The sequence below is a fragment of the Rhinolophus ferrumequinum genome, chromosome 2 (assembly GCF_004115265.2).
Source record: "Rhinolophus ferrumequinum isolate MPI-CBG mRhiFer1 chromosome 2, mRhiFer1_v1.p, whole genome shotgun sequence".
Classification (NCBI taxonomy): domain Eukaryota; kingdom Metazoa; phylum Chordata; class Mammalia; order Chiroptera; family Rhinolophidae; genus Rhinolophus; species Rhinolophus ferrumequinum.
In genome coordinates this window covers 75,701,828-75,720,242 of record NC_046285.1, presented here as the reverse complement: position 1 = coordinate 75,720,242, position 18,415 = coordinate 75,701,828, and positions in this window count along the sequence as shown.

The window sequence follows — 18,415 nt, the reverse complement described above, 5'->3', positions numbered from 1 at the left end:
TGAACGGGGGACTGAAAAAAATCAATATTTTCTATCTAGAAATGTTGACCAATCACCTATTTTCAGAACAAAAGCTAAACAGTAGTGAGAAAGAGAACTCCTGCCTAGTTAACTGAATAATCCTGATAAACTCCAGAAAGTCACAAGGCAGGAGATATTGATGCCAAATTGCCTTCACTTTCTGGTTAATGATAGTTCATGTGAGTAAAGGCAGATTATTTCTGAGACAACTAACTCATAAATAGGGTCAATTAAATATTGTAAGAACTTTGAGAGTATTTTGTTTGGCCTAATGTGGGTTAGAGTTTTCAAATTTCCCTTTAAGGGCAAAAGCAAGCTCTCTAAAAACAAAATAAAACAAACAACAACAACAAAAACAGATAAGAAGCTGACTAGGAGTTATTACCCAGAACTGGATAAAAATGAATTGAGCTGGATGTTGAATGACATTAACAAATCGAATAATGTTAGGAACCAGAGAAGTGAGATTTGTCATTGGTTCAATGGAACAAAGTAAAACTAGAAATAAGGTTGAAAATTAAGTACTTAAGAGTTATGTCAATCTAAAAACAAAATAGTTTTGTATATTAAACATAAAAAGGTGTGAATGAGGCCAGAGACTACTGATAATATTTGTGCACGTGTGTCGTGAGACACCTGTAACTCATTTGATCATTGACTTGGTGAGTGGGTTGGCTGGAGTTAAAAGCAGGATCTTTGTAGAAAATCTGATACAATCTACAAAAAGTCACTAGAACTAAGTGAGGTTAGCATGATTATAGGCTATCAGATTAATATAAAATAATTAATTGTGTATCTACATATCAGCAATGAACAATCAGAAATTAACATTTAAAAATCAATGCCATTTTTATAACATTCAAAAAAATGAACTACTTAAGGATAAATGTGACAAAAGATGTGTAAAACCTGTACAATAAAATCGATAATACCTAGTGCAGATAAATGAGAGAAAACCGAAATTAATTGGAACAACTGGATGACTATTTTTGGATGCAAGTTCTTTCCAAACTGACCTCTATGTTCAGACTAATATTAATCAAAATCCCAGCAAGACTTTTTTTGCAGAGATTGGAAAACTGATTATAAAGTTCATCTGAAAATCCAAAGGTCCTAGAATAGCCAAAGCAATTTTGATTTTGAAAAAGGACAATGTTGGAGGACTAACACTACTTTATTTTGATAATTATTTTAAAGCTACCATAATCAAAACAGCATGGTATCACCATTAGATAGATCAATGGAACAGAGTAGAGTCCAGAAATCATACATATACAGTCATGGTTAATTGCTGATGGTCGTGCCTGAAACCTTCCAGATCCTCATATAAATGCCGACTGGCTTGAGTGCTTTTCTTTCTAGTAAGCTAATTAGTTTGTACTGTAAGAAAATGTAGACATTGCATATTTAAATTTTAATACTAATGCTTTTACTCAGGGTTTAATTTCATTAGAAAGACATTAGTATAAGAGGATCTGACATAAAAAAATCATCCTTGTGCACTGTTGGTGATAATGTAAAATGATGCAACTGCTATGAAAAATAGTGTAAAGATTCTTGAAAAAACTGAAAGTAGAACTATCGTATGATCCAGCAATATCACTCCTGGGTATATATCCAAAATAATTGAAATAAGGGTTTTGAAATGATATCTTCATTCTCATAATTATTGCAGCATTATTCACAATAACCTAAGTGTCCATTAATGGATTCATGGGTAAAGAAAAAAAAATATATATATATACACACACACACATACACACACACACACACACACACACACACGTGTATATATATATATATATATATATATATATATATATATATATATATATAATAGAATATTGTTTAGCCCTGAGAAAGAGAGAAATACTGCCATATATGACAGCATGGATGAATCTGGAGGACATTATGCTAAGTAAAATAAGCTGAGTCATGTTTGATAATAACTCATCTTTCAGCCCTAACCACTCAGCAATGCTGGCTTCTCTGCTGTCCCTTGCCAAGTTCAGCTAGTGGTGGCTTTTCTCTATCTTTCAAGGCCATGGACTTGGCTGAACATTCACTGTAGGAATATCCCATTCATCTCCTTAAAGATCCTTCTGAGAAGTGCTTCATTCCATGATCTGGTGATCTGCAAATTACTCGAAACCTTTGTCCTATAGCATTCAATACTAATGGAGAGTCAAGTTTCTTTCTCTCATTCATCAAAAGGCATCATTTTCCTCTTCTTGTCCAACTATTTGGTGGTTTTATTCGCTCCATGAACCTGGACTTTAAAATCAGTAAGTCCTATTTAGGAGCTGCCTTCAGGATGCCTCACTAGGTCTTCACAATTTATCCTTTTTAGCTCTAAATCAAAAAAAAAAAAAAAAAAAAAAACTATTGACTCCCATTGTGGGGCATCAGATCTTCTAAACTTGAATAAATGCATCTTAAGGGGTAGGCTCTCTTTTTTTTATGCCTTACATGGCTCTGCATGTAGCAAAATGCTCAAATACTTTGCACCCAACAAATATAAGAAATTGTAAAATACTTGATGATATCTGAAATAGAGTTGAGAGCTGAATTATTCCTTTAATCCACCATGCTGGCCCTAGAGCTTGTTGGGGATTACCACATTAAAAGCAGTGTTTTGCTTAAATTCAAAAATGCTACTGGGCCCTCTTTGATTTGATCTTCATCAACTACAGGAAACACACTGCTCAGTATTTACCCTTTGTTTTCACTTTGCTCTGTATTTAGGAAACTTGGTTCCATTTTCCATGTTATTATTTAGGATAGTTTAGAAAACATTTTTGGTATGCTAGGCTTCCTTAGGTAAGCATCCTTCATGGTTTGCTGAATTTTTGGGACTATTTATTTCTGGTATTCACTCTTAGGCAGTTCTATCCCCAGATTTATTCACAATCCGGAAGTGTTAAAATCAAATAGTAGAGACTATATTTATTCACTCCTGTATTATCAGTGTCCAGCTGAGTGCCTGGCACAAATATGGTTAGTGTGTTTTCATTTAACAGTAACAAAACTTTCACCCATCTCCAAAAGCCATTATTTAAATTTTTAGTTTTTAATTACTTTTTTATCATTTAAATAAGCAATTCAAACTCATATTAAGAAGAAGTAAATAATCTGAGGAGTTTTTCTGGTTCACAAAAGTACAGAACAGTTTCAACCCAGTCAGTGTAAAGACATGACACTTGATTTGGGGGAACTTCCTTTAATGACAGAGAGACAACTGATACACAGAGAAAACACGGGGATTTAAGAAATAGAGACATAACTATAGTGTAGAGTTGAATAAGTTTAAGGCTACATTAGGCAGAAAGTGTATGTTTAAACCATCAGAGAAAATAATATTCGAACTACCGTCAATTGTTACATTTTAGGAGGTATTTATTATACAATGATATTTTGCCCCACAGCACTCCATGTAGAAATCTAAAATTTGTTTCTTTGTGTTGGCATCTTAGTTGGACATACTTTATGCTCCAGAATAACGGAATAATGATTTATGTGTTGATGATACCACATGCTGCTGAGGATGTGGTGCTTTCATTCATTGCTGGTCATAATGCAAAATGGTACAGCCACTGGGGAAGACAGTCTGGAGGTGTCTTACAAAACAAAACACACGCTTACACAGGATGTTGCAATCTTGCTCCTTGGTATTTACTCCAAGGAGTTGAAAACTTATGTTTTGCACATGGATATTTATAGCAGCTTTATTCAGAATTGCCAAAATTTGGAAGCAACCAAGCTATCCTTTAGTTAAAGAATGAATAAAAAACTATGGTACAGCCAGACAATGGAATATTATTCAGTGCTAAAAATATATGAAAATTTCTGAAACGGAAATTTCTAAAAATAAATGAGCTGCCAAGCCATGGGAGAAATCTTAAATGCATTATTTCTAAGTGAAAGAAGCCAATCTGGAAAGGCTACACACTGTGTAATTCCAACTGTATGACATTTTGGAAAAGGCAAAACTATGGAGACAGTAAAAAGAGCAGTGGTTACCAAAGGTTTGGAGTGGGGTGGAGAAATGACTATGCAGAACACAGAGAATTTTTAAGACAGTGAAAATACTCTATATGATGTCATAATGATGAATACATGTCATTAAACATTGTACAAACCCAGGGACACATAGAATGTACAAAAATAAAAGTTGTAAACTGTGGACTTTGGGTGACTATGATAAGTCAGTGTAGAGTCATCATTTGTTACAAGTGTACCCCTCTCTTGGGAGATGTTGACAATGGGGGAGGCTGTGCGTGTGTGGGGGCAGGACGTATATGAGACATCTTTAAATTTTCAGTTTTTCATCTGAGAACTTTCTTCCTCTTCCTAAATACATTGCTTTGAATTTCTTTTGATGGTACAGTCAGTTTGTTCTTTTGAAATGGGTTTTTATTTCATCCCTTCTTGAAGTGTAATTTCACAATTGTTACAGGTTGAGTTGGCCAAGAAGCAAACTATGATACACAGGTAAGCGTGCAATTATTTTTTTAGAAATTTTAGGATTCACACTTGTGGAAGAAAAGAAGATTGAGGCATGGGGGAAAAGGCTGTTGTTTTTAGTTGGACAGATTACCAAGCCTTTGAACCCTAGCATTGATTAGTCATTGGCTATGATGTGCATGAGAAAGAAGCAGTGCCCTCAGTAAAGCAGGTTTTGCCAGCTGAGACAACACACTAAGGGGGCTAAAAGTTCAGAGCTCTCTTCCTGAAGCATTCTCAGGTGCTGGTGTTATAAACTCTTCACTACTGAATATTGATATTAGCAATTCATTTCAGTGATTCCTCATAACTGTGCATAGAATTTTATGCTGGTAGTTGTTTTCCATCATCACATAGAATTATGTGATAGATTTGTTTGTTTGTAGTTATAGAACAATGATTCCATTGTATTCTGGCTTCTATTGTTGCTGTTGAAAAAAGCAATTGGTTGAATTGTTTTATTCTAGATGATTTACTCTTTGTTCTGGTTACCTTTAAAATCTTTTAGTCTCTCATAAAAAAAGCTTTTTTTTTTTGTTAATGTAGCTGTTCTGCAGTTACACTATGATGTGTTAGTTAGAGGATTTTTGTCATTTATCTTACAAGCAATTTTGTGACTTAATGTATGTGTGTGTGTGTGCGCGTGTGTGTGTTGACAATTATAGTAACTTAGCAATTTCCTTCTCAGTTTCATGTTTTCTATCTTGTATAACCTTCCGGAACTCCAAATTGACATGTGAGACAAAATTCTATCTTGATGTTTCTTATGAAACCTTTCATATTTCCCTTAGCTTTGTCTCTTTGGATTGCGTTCTGCATAATTGTTTTTGTGCTATCATATTTTTTATTAATTCTCTTTTTGCGTGTTTAATTTGTTGTTTAATCCATTCATAGAGTTTTTAATTTAAATTATTGTATTATTTCTAAAAATTCCTTTTTGTTATTTGGCAGAATTGAATTGTTTCCTTTTTGTTTGTTTCCTTTTCATTTGTTTCCATATCATTGTGTTCTCAACACATTATACATAATTACTTTATATTCTGTGTCTGGTAAATCTTAGATCTTATTTATATATAAGATTATGGACTTGGCATTGTTTCATGAAATGTTTGAGAAATGGAATGTGAGCTGCCTGACCATTTTCCTTAGAACTTCGTGGAATACTTTTAAAGAGTAGATTGATGTATAGTTTCTCTACAGTGTATCTGCCTTGGTCCTGCTAGTCAACTAGGGATCACTTTGAATAAAAATCTGTGATGTTCCAGACCACATAGTTAATGTGAATTTAGATAAAAATGATGAGTATGTGGTTACAATTCAAAATGATTATGTGGTTGCAAATTCTCAGGAAATATCTTCCCCTATCAATTCAATAGCAGATTCATGACAGTTAATTATTCTTCAAAGTGGGATTTATTTCTTATTCATCCTTACATTGAGACTGTAACTACTTGAGGTCTCAAAGTTATGCCAGGTCTCCGCTTAATATTGAGGTATTTTATTATATTTGTAATATTGGGAATAAGCTCTTGATCCTGTTCTCAATATCTTGTGCATTCCCCAAATTCGACACTTAAGGGTTCTAGGTTTTGGCAGAAACATGGCTTTGATTCTTAAATGTCTTCTAAGTTTCCTGTGTTCAATTTGTTTTTGGGATCTATGGATTTATTATTTTAAATGTTCGCCAATTAATTTTAAAATCAGACACACAGTATCTCTATCTGTGTATTTACATATTCCAATTATTTCAGATATTTCAATAACATTTATAATTCAGGTATCTGTTCAATTATATTTCTGCAAATGTTCCATACATCAATATAAATATCAAATATGAATTCTTCATACGTTTTCAAAATTATCTTTTTATATGGATGAAATAAAGTGTTTATTTATTTTGCCAAATAATAAGATGGCCTTCATCAGACTTTCCAAATACAATTCAAATATTTCCTTTTATGATACACTAAGACTCATTGATTTTTAGGTTGCATGTTTAATTTCTTGTAAGTTATAAATTATTAACAAAGTCATTACATAGTAAGGTTAAAATGTAATCTCTACCATGATTGTGGGAGTATGATAAATTTGATATGGAAATCCAAAATCTTCAGAATAATGTTCTATCCTTCTAGCTTCATATATTTTGCTTAAGATAAAATAAAGAGAATTCACATTAAGCTATGCAATAAAACATAATTCTTATTTCAGACTTTTCAAAGTTATGTAAAATATATAAAATATGTAAGGGTGATGTTTATATATATATTTAAAATAGTAATGGAAAACTCAAAACAAAAATAATGTCCTTATTTCAGTCAGCTCTACTCCTGTATAGATTATTGAAATTCATATAAAATTTTAATGTAACTCAAAATAATTGAAAGAAATAAGAAGATTTAAGTATACCATGCTATAGTGTCCAAAGCTATGAGGAAAGTCTGCATTTAATTCTAGGAAATCAAGAAATGTGATAAATAGTGTATTGTAATTCTGACCCCTATCATTCTTCAGATGAAACAGCTAGACATTTACCTCATGAAATTTCTGCTTTATACTGTGATAGTATTTTGATTTATCCTTTGTGAGTTATCTACAAAATAGAGCAATTAACACTTTCACTAGATAACGATGACCTTTGAAAATTACTTATGTCTCATGAAGATATATAAAAATGCAAAATAAGAGACAGACTTTGGAAATTCTGGTAGGAGAGTATTAGAATTAAATGATTTGAAATTCCAAATACTTTGTAGTGGAGAGTTTGGCTGCAGTTGAATATAAAGGAGAATTCAAAAGGCATAAGAAATGTTGGTAGCTCCTATAGGCAGAAAATAGGAACTGCAGTGGGCAGAGCTCTTCCTTTGGAAGGCAGCTCTGCCATGTGGTAATGTATGTTGTGATAGTAATAACACTAAGTTGGGAAAGGGATATTCCAGTTGGCACATGGAGGATAGCTCTGGGGAATCTAAAGACAGGACATTTTAAGGTTCAAAGAAACATGCATGTACCATTGGGAATTTATAGCACATAAATGGAATTCAGAGAGAGGCTCAAGTCTGTGGAGAGGAAGGTGGAATGAGCAGTAATAAGGCCTAGAATGTACATGTGTATAGCAGATTATCATGGTAGAAATTTGGGGTCAGGAGTACAAAACTATCCAATAAGCCAGGGTATATGGTTGGATTGGAAGTGCAGTTATTGGGTAGAAGCTCAATATTTAGAATCGGGAAACAAAGAACAAAATTACATATATATAGGTCAATGATTTTTTGGAGTAGAGTCTCAAAATTAAAGCCTGCAGAACCAAAGGCAATACATTCGAGTGAAATGGTGATGTACCAAAACAACAAGGCATGATGGAAACTGAAGTGAACTCCAGAATGCATGTCTCATGGGATGGAGGCAGTTCTTAATGACTCCAGGGCATAATTTGCATGGAGGGTCCATGGACAGATATTTATTTATGTATTCATTCATTCATTCCCAGAGAAGACATAGCTTTGATTTTGATAAATCTTATGGCAATTTAATTTTGACAACTAAACTGTTATTGTTTTTCAGGCTAAATTCCCTTCTTTTCAGTTCTCACTTTGATTCTTTTTTTTTTTTTTTTTTTTTTTTGGTTTTGTTGTTGTTGTTTTTAATTTTATTTAATATTATTTTTTATATTAGTTTCAGGTGTATGAAACATCATAATGATTATACATTTATTTTGCTTCCTCTAAACTGGAGATTGACATCTATCTTCTCTTTAGGGTCAGGGATGTTTCACTGATGGCAGAGGTTGAAAAGAGTATCACATTTGGTCTAGGATTCATTAAGTATTTTTCAGTCAGACTCAATGAAAAACCATCGGCTATTCTGGACCCATATTAATAACACCAAGAGTTGCTCCCCTGTCCTATTTATGAGAAAAAAGATCTCACTTTCCAAATCAGGATTAAAACAATTTAGGAAGACATCTATGCAATTAAATTCAACAAATATTTACTGAATAATGTCTGAGTCTTAAGCAGATTGCTTCAGCACTTGGTAATGACTCTTGTATTGCTTTTGCACTGTGTTAATATATTTATATGCACTTGTTGCCATTGTTGATTACTTGCTCAGTAGATAGTTTCTTTGGCTTTGCTTTTCTGTACCTGTATTTATCAATTTTTGTCATTCAATCTAGATTTAACCAGGCTTAGAAAACACCCTTCCTCCTTATCAATATCCTTAATATAGTACTCTTCCCCTGATAAAAATTCTGAAGTACATTGAGTGTACAGAAATGCAGCAGTAGAGTAATTGAATTTATGTTCAAGAAATGGTTTCTTGCCAACCAAGCTTCATCCTTTACCCATCTGTTTTCAAGCTTTAACCTTTCTGCATGTACACTCCAGGCTTGATCCAAGGGCCTTGTGTGCTGATATCAATTTTTTCTTCCTGAGGTGAATGAAATAGTGCATATTTGTATGTTAGTAATGCAAGAATCCTTCACAGTATTTTGAGAGATAAAGTGACTATAGAATTTTATTTAGGATTATGTAGTTTCAACATCACTAATAGTAGAGATCTGTAAACCTTCAAAAAGGAAATGTGTAAACCTTACATTCTTTTTTATTTGTTTTATTGGGGGAGGAAGTTATATTATTTTTAAATTTTTGCCCAAATATTTCTGAACATTGTTCAGATTTTTAAAGCACAGATGCCCTCAAAATATTTAAAGGCTAACAAGTTAAATATACTGTTTGCAATTTTGCTTAGAAGCTCTGGGAAGCATAAAAACAATATATATTGGACAAATAAATAAACATTTTATAATCTTAAAATATTTTCCATGGTATAAAAACATTATTTTATCACTCTTTTCCAAGTTAATTCATATTTTATAGGTCTAAAAATAAAAAGTTGAAACATTAATAAACAGTTTACAAGTCCAGAAAAATAGTATATTTTATCAGCCCAGAGTTACCCTGCTATGGTTTTAAAGGAATTACTTTTTCACCCTGCCTTCAATTGCATAAAATTTGATTTGGCACTAGAACTTAAATAAACTAGCTTCAAAAGTAAAACATTTTTTTAAAGGATTTAAATTATCAAATCCATTATAAGATTAAGTGCTATCCTGAGAAATATGGAATAGATTCTTACAGCACAAATAGGAATAACTAATATGAATTACGTACTAATACAAAATTTTCATTAATTATGAGTAAGGTATTATAGCAAGTTCTTTACAGAAATTACCTAGTTAAATCCTCTCCATGAGTTCAGGAGGCAAGTATAATAGTGCCTATGCAGCACTATTTAGACATATTTATTATCTTTGGAGACCTATCCCCTTTTACGCAGACACACACTTTCTTGACTTAATAATATGGCAAGTCACTAGTGTTGTGGTAGCAAATAAGACCCTTTTTTATGAGTATGTTAGAAGATAATCGATTTTCAATGCAATGACCTTGGGCTTTTATTTGACTGGTTAGGGTATTGGAATAGAGGATAAAAGGTGTGGTTTTTTTCTTTTTTTTAAATATTAGATTCATGGGGTGATTTTAGTGTTTGTAGAGGGAAAGAGAGGAGACAAATGACTTACAAAGAAAATAATGGAGGAGAAGCAAGCCATGATATAGGCAAGTAGAGTAAGTTCTTCTGTGTGGTGTGTGATACAAAACCTGTTTACATATCTATTAGTATCTTCAGTAAACTAGGCATTCTTTGCGAGTGCATGGTGGAGTTGGATCAATTTGGTGGATAGATAACAGCTGATATTTAGTGAATTCTTATTCTGCACCAAATATATAATCACATTTATTCCACCCAAAATGCTTTTAATGATACTATTGCTATCCCTATTTTTAGATGAAGGAACCGATTCTTTGAGAGGTTTCATCATTTGTCCAAATTTATTGAGTTGGTAAATGGTAGAGTGGGGATTTTTTAACCAAGACCCTGTGACTCCCGAGATGACAATCGTAATGATTGCACAATGATGCATGCTATTGTGAATCCCGGTTGAAATCAAGATCTGCTCCCATGATCCTGTCAAGTCTGATGGATACCTTTTCTACAGATGAGCAGACTGAAATTTAAGAGGTTCAATGATTAGCATAAGATTACTTAGCTAACGTAGGGAAGGGTCAGAATTTAATTCACATCTATTTCGAAAGCCCCTGAATTTTCCCTTTACCACATTTTAGATAAATGTGCTCAGTCTTTCTTTCTTTTTTTTTTTTTTTTAATTTATTGGGGTGACAATTGTTAGTAAAATTACATAGATTTCAGGTGTGCAATTCTGTATCACATCATCCATAAATCACACTGTGTGTTCACCACCCAGAGTCAGTTCTCCTTCCATCACCATACATTTGATCCCCCTCACCCTCATCCCCCACCCCCCAACCCCTTTACCTTCTGGTAACCACCAAATTACGTTCCCCAGATTAATTTTCAAACCCGTGGCCATCCTGTGGTCACCAACTGCCCTCCAATCCCCTCACCCTCCCCCCCACCCCCCACCTCTCCCGCCCATCTAGCAACCCTCAGTTTTTCCTCATTGTCTCCCAAACTGTTTCTGATTAGTTCATTCACTTATTCTTTTCTTTAGAATCCGCAAAAAAGTGAGATCATATGGTACTTATCTTTCTCTGTCTGACTTATTTCACTTAACATAATGTTCTCTAGATCCATCCATGTTGTTGCAAATGGTAAGATTTCTTTCTTCTTTATGGCTGCATAATACTCCATTGTATAAATGTACCACAGTTTCTTAATCCAGTCATCTACCGATGGGCATTTTGGTTGTTTCCATGTCTTAGCTATTGTGTATAGTGCTGCAATAAACATAGGAGTGCATAAAGATTTTTGAATTGAAGTTTTGGATTTCTCCGGATAGATACCTAGGAGTGGAATTACTGGATCATAGGGTAGTTCCATTTTCAGATTTTTGAGATACCTCCATACTGTTTTCCATAGTGGCTGCACCAATCTGCAATCCCACCAACAGTGCACAAGCGTTCCCTTTTCTCCACATCCACGCCAGCACTTGTTGTTTGTTGATTTATTGATGATAGCCATTTTGACTGGGGTGAGGTGGTATCTGATTGTGGTTTTTATTTGCATTTCTCTGATGGTTAGTGAGGTTGAGCATTTCTTCATATGTCTGTTTGCCATCTGTATGTCCTTTTTAGAAAAATGTCTCTTCAAGTCCTCTGCCCATTTTTTAATTGGATCGTTTGTTTTTTTGGAGTTGAGTTGAGTGAGTTTTTCATAGATTTGTGATATTAATCCCTTATCAGATATATCATTGGCAAATATCTTTTCCCATTCAGTAGGATCCCTTCTTGTTTTATTGATGGTTTCCTTTGCTGTGAAAAAACTTTTTAGTTTGATATAATCCCACATGTTTATTTTTTCTCTTAGTTCCCTCGAGCGAGGGTATATATTAGTAAAGATCTTACTCCGGGTAATGTCTGTGAAGTTTCTTCCTATATTTTCTTCTAGGTATTTTATGGTTTCAGATCTTACATTTAAGTCTTTAAGCCATTTTGAATTTATTTTTGTATATGGTGTAAGGAGGTGGTCCAACTTCATTTTTTTGCATGTGTCTGTCCAGGTTTCCCAGCACCATTTATTGAATAGACTGTCATTACTCTATCGTACATTCTTGCTTCCATTGTCGTAGATTAAATGGCCATATATGCGTGGATTTATTTCTGGACTCTCTATTCTGTTCCATTGATCTATGTGTCTGTTTTTATGCCAGTACCATGCTGTTTTGATTACTGTAGCCTTGTAGTATAATTTGAAGTCAGGTATTGTTATACCTCCCACTTTGTTCTTATTTCTCAAGATTGCCTTTGCTATTCGGGGTCTTTTATGGTCCCATATAAATTTTAGGATTATATGTTCTATTTCTGTGAAAAACGATGTTGGCAGTTTGATAGGAATTGCATTGAATATGTATATTGCCTTAAGCAGTATGGACATTTTAACTATATTAATTCTTCCTATCCATGAACATGATATGTGTTTCCATCTATTTATATCTTCCTTCATTCCTTTCTTCAGTGTCTTATAATTTTCTGAGTATAGATCTTTTACTTCTTTGGTTAAATTTATTACCAGGTATTTTATAGTCTTTGGAGCAATTGTAAATGGGATTGTTTTTTTAATTTCTCCTTCTGATGTTTTATTATTGGTATATACAAATGCAACTGATTTCTGAATATTAATTTTGTATCCTGCTACTTTACTAAATTCATCTATCAGCTCTAATAGCTTCTTGGTGGAGTCTTTAGGGTTCTCTATATATAGTATCATATCATCTGCATACAATGATAACTTTACTTCCTCCTTACCAAATTGGATGCCTTTTATTTCTTTTTCTTGTCTGATTGCTGTGGCAAGAACTTCCAGCACTATGTTGAATAGAAGCGGAGATAGTGGGCAACCTTGCCTTGTTCCTGATCTTAGGGGGAATGGTTTTAGCTTTTCCCCATCGAGTATGATGTTAGCTGTGGGTTTGTCATATATGGCCTTTATTATGTTGAGATAAGATCCCTCTATTCCCACTTTCTTAAGGGTTTTTATCATAAATGGCTGTTGGATTTTATCAAATGCTTTTTCTGCATCTATTGATATGATCATGTGATTTTTATTTTTCATTTTGTTAATGTGGTGTATCACATTAATTGATTTGCGGATGTTGAACCACCCCTGCATACCAGGGATGAATCCCACTTGATCATGGTGGATGATCTTTTTAATGTATTGCTGAATTCTGTTCGCTAATATTTTGTTGAGGATTTTTGCATCTATGTTCATTAGAGATATCGGCCTGTAGTTTTCTTTTCTTGTGGTGTCTTTGTCTGATTTTGGGATCAGGGTGATAGTGGCTTCGTAAAAAGTGTTTGGGAGTCTTCCCTCCTTCTGGATTTTTTGGAAGAGCTTGAGGAGAATAGGTGATAATTCTTTTTTGAACGCTTTGTAAAATTCACCTGTAAAGCCATCTGGTCCAGGGCTTTTGTTTGTTGGGAGACTGTTGATTACTGATTCAATTTCCGTGGTGGTAATCAGTCTATTCAGGTTTTCTGTTTCTTCTTGAGTTAGCCTTGGAAGGTTGTACGCCTCTAGAAAATTGTTCATTTCTTCCAAATTGTCAAATTTGTTGGCATATAGTTGCTCAGAGTAACTTCTTAAAACTCTTTGTATTTCTGCAGTGTCCGTTGTCACTTCTCCTCTTTCATTTCTGATTTTATTAATTTGGGTCCTCTCTCTCTTTTTTTTAATGAGTCTGGCTAAAGGTTTGTCGATTTTGTTTATCTTCTCTAAGAACCAACTCTTGGATTCATTGATCTTTCGTATTGTTTTTCTGGTTTCTATTTCATTTATTTCTGCTCTGATCTTTATTATCTCCTTCCTTGTGTTCCCTTTGGGCTTATTTTGCTGTTCTTTTTCCAAATCCCTTAAATGTGAAGATAAACTGTTGATTAGTGATGTTTCTTGTTTCTTTAGGTAGGCCTGCAAAGCTATGAATTTCCCTCTTAGGACTGCTTTCGCGGCATCCCATAGATTTTGGGTCGTCGTGTTTTCATTTTCGTTTGTCTCGAGATATCTTTTGATTTCTTCCTTGATCTCCTGCTTGACCCATTCATTATTTAGTAATAAGTTATTCAGCCTCCATGAATTTGTGTGTCTTCCAGTTTTTTTCCTGTAGTTCATTTCTAATTTCATAGCATTGTGATCAGAGAAGACAATTGGTATGATTTCAATTTTCTTAAATTTATCAAGACTTGTTTTGTGGCCTAACATATGATCTATCTTGGAAAATGTTCCATGTGTGCTTGAGAAAAAGGTGTATTTTGCAGCATTGGGGTGAAATGTTCTGAAAATATCGATTAAATCCAAGTGGTCCAATGTATCATTTAAGGCTGTTGTTTCCATATTGATTTTCTGTCTGGAAGACCTATCCCTTGTTGTCAGAGGTGTGTTGAAGTCCCCAACTATAATAGTGTTACTGTTGATCTCTGCCTTTATGTCAGTCAGTACCTGTTTTATATATTTAGGTGCTCCTATGTTGGGTGCATAGATGTTTACTAGGGTTATGTCCTCTTGTCGGATCGATCCCTTTATTATTATATAGTGCCCATCTTTATCTTTTAGTATGTTCTTCATTTTAAAGTCTATTTTGTCAGATATAAGTATTGCAACTCCAGCTTTTTTCTCGTTTCCATTTGCATGAAATATCTTACTCCAACCCTTCACTTTCAGCCTGTGTGTGTCTTTTGTTCTGAGGTGAGTCTCTTGTATACAGCATATACAAGGGTCTTGCTTTCTTATCCAGTCAGCCACCCTATGTCTCTTGATTGGAGCATTTAATCCATTTACATTTAAAGTGATTATTGATAGGTACATAGATATTGCCATTTTTAAATTTGTAGTTAGGTTGTTTTGATCTTTCTTCTATTTACATCAGTCTTTCTTAATAAGGCAACTGTTTTGCTCCCTTAAAAAAAATATTCATTGCAATTTTGGTTTAGTTGATTTGGTCTAGGTTAAATGATACTTAAAATAATTCCTCTAATAATGAGTCTAACTCCATTTTTGATATTTGACTCCTGTTAGCTTTAAAGCCCCACCACTCACCTTCCCCTTCCACCCTACATCTAGGCAAGCTGATAGAAAGCCCAGATGCTGCCTCTTTTGGCAGCTGCAAGGTCAGACCATGCAACTAAGGTCAGCAACAACTGAGGGCCTTCATCAAGCTAACCACCCCTAATCACCATAAACGTCAAGACAGTTTCTTTCCCAGCTCTCTAAATCCATTTTATGACGGGCTTGGGAGCCAGCATTGTCCTTCTAAGCCAGCCTCTTAGTGAGTAAATTAAGCTTTTCATATCTTCTTGGTGAGTGTGTGCTTGCAGTATCATCAATTTTGACACGAGAATTAAATTTTAGGTGGGAGTCTATCCTGTCTCAACAGAATCCCTACAACAGTTTCCAGTATATATTTTTTTAAAAAAACTCAAGCAGAAAAGGAATTTGCTTAAAGGATATGTAATAGTTCATAATATTAACAGAAGGCTAGAACCAGGCTAAGAAATTGGGCAACTACCAAGAGCGTCTAGATAGCAGGAAAGAGAGCCAATATCATGCCTCAGGGACAGTCTGGTTGGGATTTTGCTGCTGGCACTACTGTCACTGAATACTTATCACTGTCTCCATTCTTGAACTCTCACAGCACCGATTGCCAACACTGCAGGGAAGTGTCCATATACCCAGATCATTCGGTCACCTTTTCAAGACTAAAACCTGGAGGTGTGAGCATTTAATTATCCACACTCTAGTCAGCCACAAAGCAGGGATAAGGTTTAACTGGCTTCTTCTGATTAAATAATGTTTTCCATTAAGACATGTGCAATTAAGATAACCTCAAAGAAGAAAGGTTGTTCTGATTTCAGAAAACACAAGAATATATGTACCACAACATGATATCTCTTATACAGTAGTATTCTTTGACACCGTAACATGAATCCTAAGTGATTATCATTTCTTCCTGAAATCCTTTATTAATTCAGCTTCATGTGGCTATTCTATTAGTTAACTACCTTTTTGCTTCTGTTTTTATTATTGATTTTCTTGTTCTTTCTAGTCCCCAAATAAATACACTTCTTCGGTTGTTCTCTTGCCCTTTCTACTCTCCCATAGAGATAGCACTCATCTTCTTAGCCTTAACTGTTGACTACATGGATGGCTCTAAGTCTCCATCTGTAATCCAAATATCTTTCTATATAGACCGAGTCTTTCATTTCTATTTCCCTTCTGGATATTTACATCCAGATTTTCTCCTATAAGTTCAAAGTTAAAATGCCTAAAACCTAACCATCTTCTCCCAAATCCAGCTCTTCCCTAAGATTTACCTATCTCTGTAAGATACCTTGTCTTGTAATCATCCCACTGACACCTTTGAGTATGCTTGCTTCCTAATGGCCTGTGTCACCAAGGGTTGTCAACTGCTGCACAAACTTTTTGCTAGATTTATGTATATCAGAGGACATAAATTAAATTAGACTTTACCAGATCTGGTTGAAGATAATTTTGACAGAGAGCTTTATTGAATTCATGCATTTGTGTTTCAAACATTTTTGTTTGTTTGTTTTTGGTGAAATAAATTTTTTGAGGAGAAATATAACAATCCCAGCATAGAAGAGCAATATGTCTATTTTCAAGGGTTATCCCTAGAAATATAACCTAGGACAGATAAACCTCACAGCTTTTCATGCATTGGAAGTAACTATAATATTATGACTTCCTTTTAAAATATGAATTTTCTTAAATATTATACAGATACCTCTTCTATGCTACTTGCTATCTTTTCTGCATCACCTGTCTGGCATTTGGCTGCTCTTTCCAGACTTATTGTTGTTGCTCATTAACTGATGCTGGGTGGTCTTCAAAAAGTCACATCAGCAAACTGTGCTTTACCCCATGTCCCCACCATACACACACCTCTTATTCCCTGTCCTGGGCCTTACCTGTTGATGCCCAAGATGTCAGGGGACCTGCTTAGTGCCTACAGCTTTGAAGTGAGGGGAAATTAATGCCTGGAAGATGAAGTTCTGTCAATAGGATACCAGGCTGGAGGATAAATTATTCTCTGTTCCTTCCAAACTATCATTATAAGTAGTAGTCTATATTCTTAGAAGACAGTCCCATGAGCTCAAGCAATCTGTTGTGCATTTAATAAGCATTGGTCATGCACTCTTGTGCTGGCTCTCCCTCCTGCCCTGCTTTACTCCCTTTTCCCTGACTGCCTCTGTAGGTTTGTCACTACTTAGCAAAATGGAACTCCGAGTTTCAGATTTTGCTTTCTGGGCAACCCAGGCTAATACAGGTGTGCTGCCTGTTTGACAAATAGCCTGAGGAGATTATTTAGGAGAAACTGGGCTTAAAGAACAAAATCATCTGGAGACTGCTAAGGCCCATGTCGGAGTAGTAGGTAAGGAGGTAAAGAGGTAGGGAAAAGTTATTTCAGGAGGAAAAGTTTGTAAGCATACTATTTATGGTAGAAGTTACCTACCTATATTGATGAACTATAGTTAAAAGGGAGTTAATCTATCAGTGAAAGTAAAATAGTAAATGTTTATGGAGGCTTTGTTTTCTAGGCACCAAAATGCCCATATTTACATTACCTTATAAAGAGGCATCAAATTTGATACTTTCAATGACTAAAAGTAAGAGCAAAGTCCAGATCTGAAGCCAGATCTCCTTTTAGAATAATTTTATATCCTCAAGCTATCAATTATAAGAGTGAATGTCAATCACCAAAATAAGAAAGAGAATTTTGTATAACATAAAATAATCGCCACTTAGTAACGTCAGTGGGTTTGAAGAAATTCATTATATTCAACAAGTGTACACATTGTGATTTATCTTTGATTTATTTGCTTAGGACCTGTGCTATTGAGTGTTGAGACATCATCTATACTAATACTGCTATCTTTTTGAAATGTTCTGTAACTGTTTATTGGTACAGGTTGGTAGAAAACATAATTCTATAAAATAATGAAAAATAATTCAGGCATTAAAACCTGAGTTTTTCTTCATATGTTATAGTCAAACTACATTTATCATAGTAAAATTTCAATATTGTAAATTTGTATTTAGATGAAAAGTAGTTCTCTCATTATCCTAGTCACTGATATCACATATGGCAAACTATAAAAACTTTACATAAAAAAGATCGTGTTGAATTGCTTTAAAAGAATAAATTTTCTACCTCTGAGTTAAAAAAAAAGAAAGGAAGAAACCTATATCAAAATCCATCCATAACTTTAGTCACTTTAAATTCTTGAAATTAATTGTGTTATTTATAGTATAAGATTAAATTTACTCGGAAAAT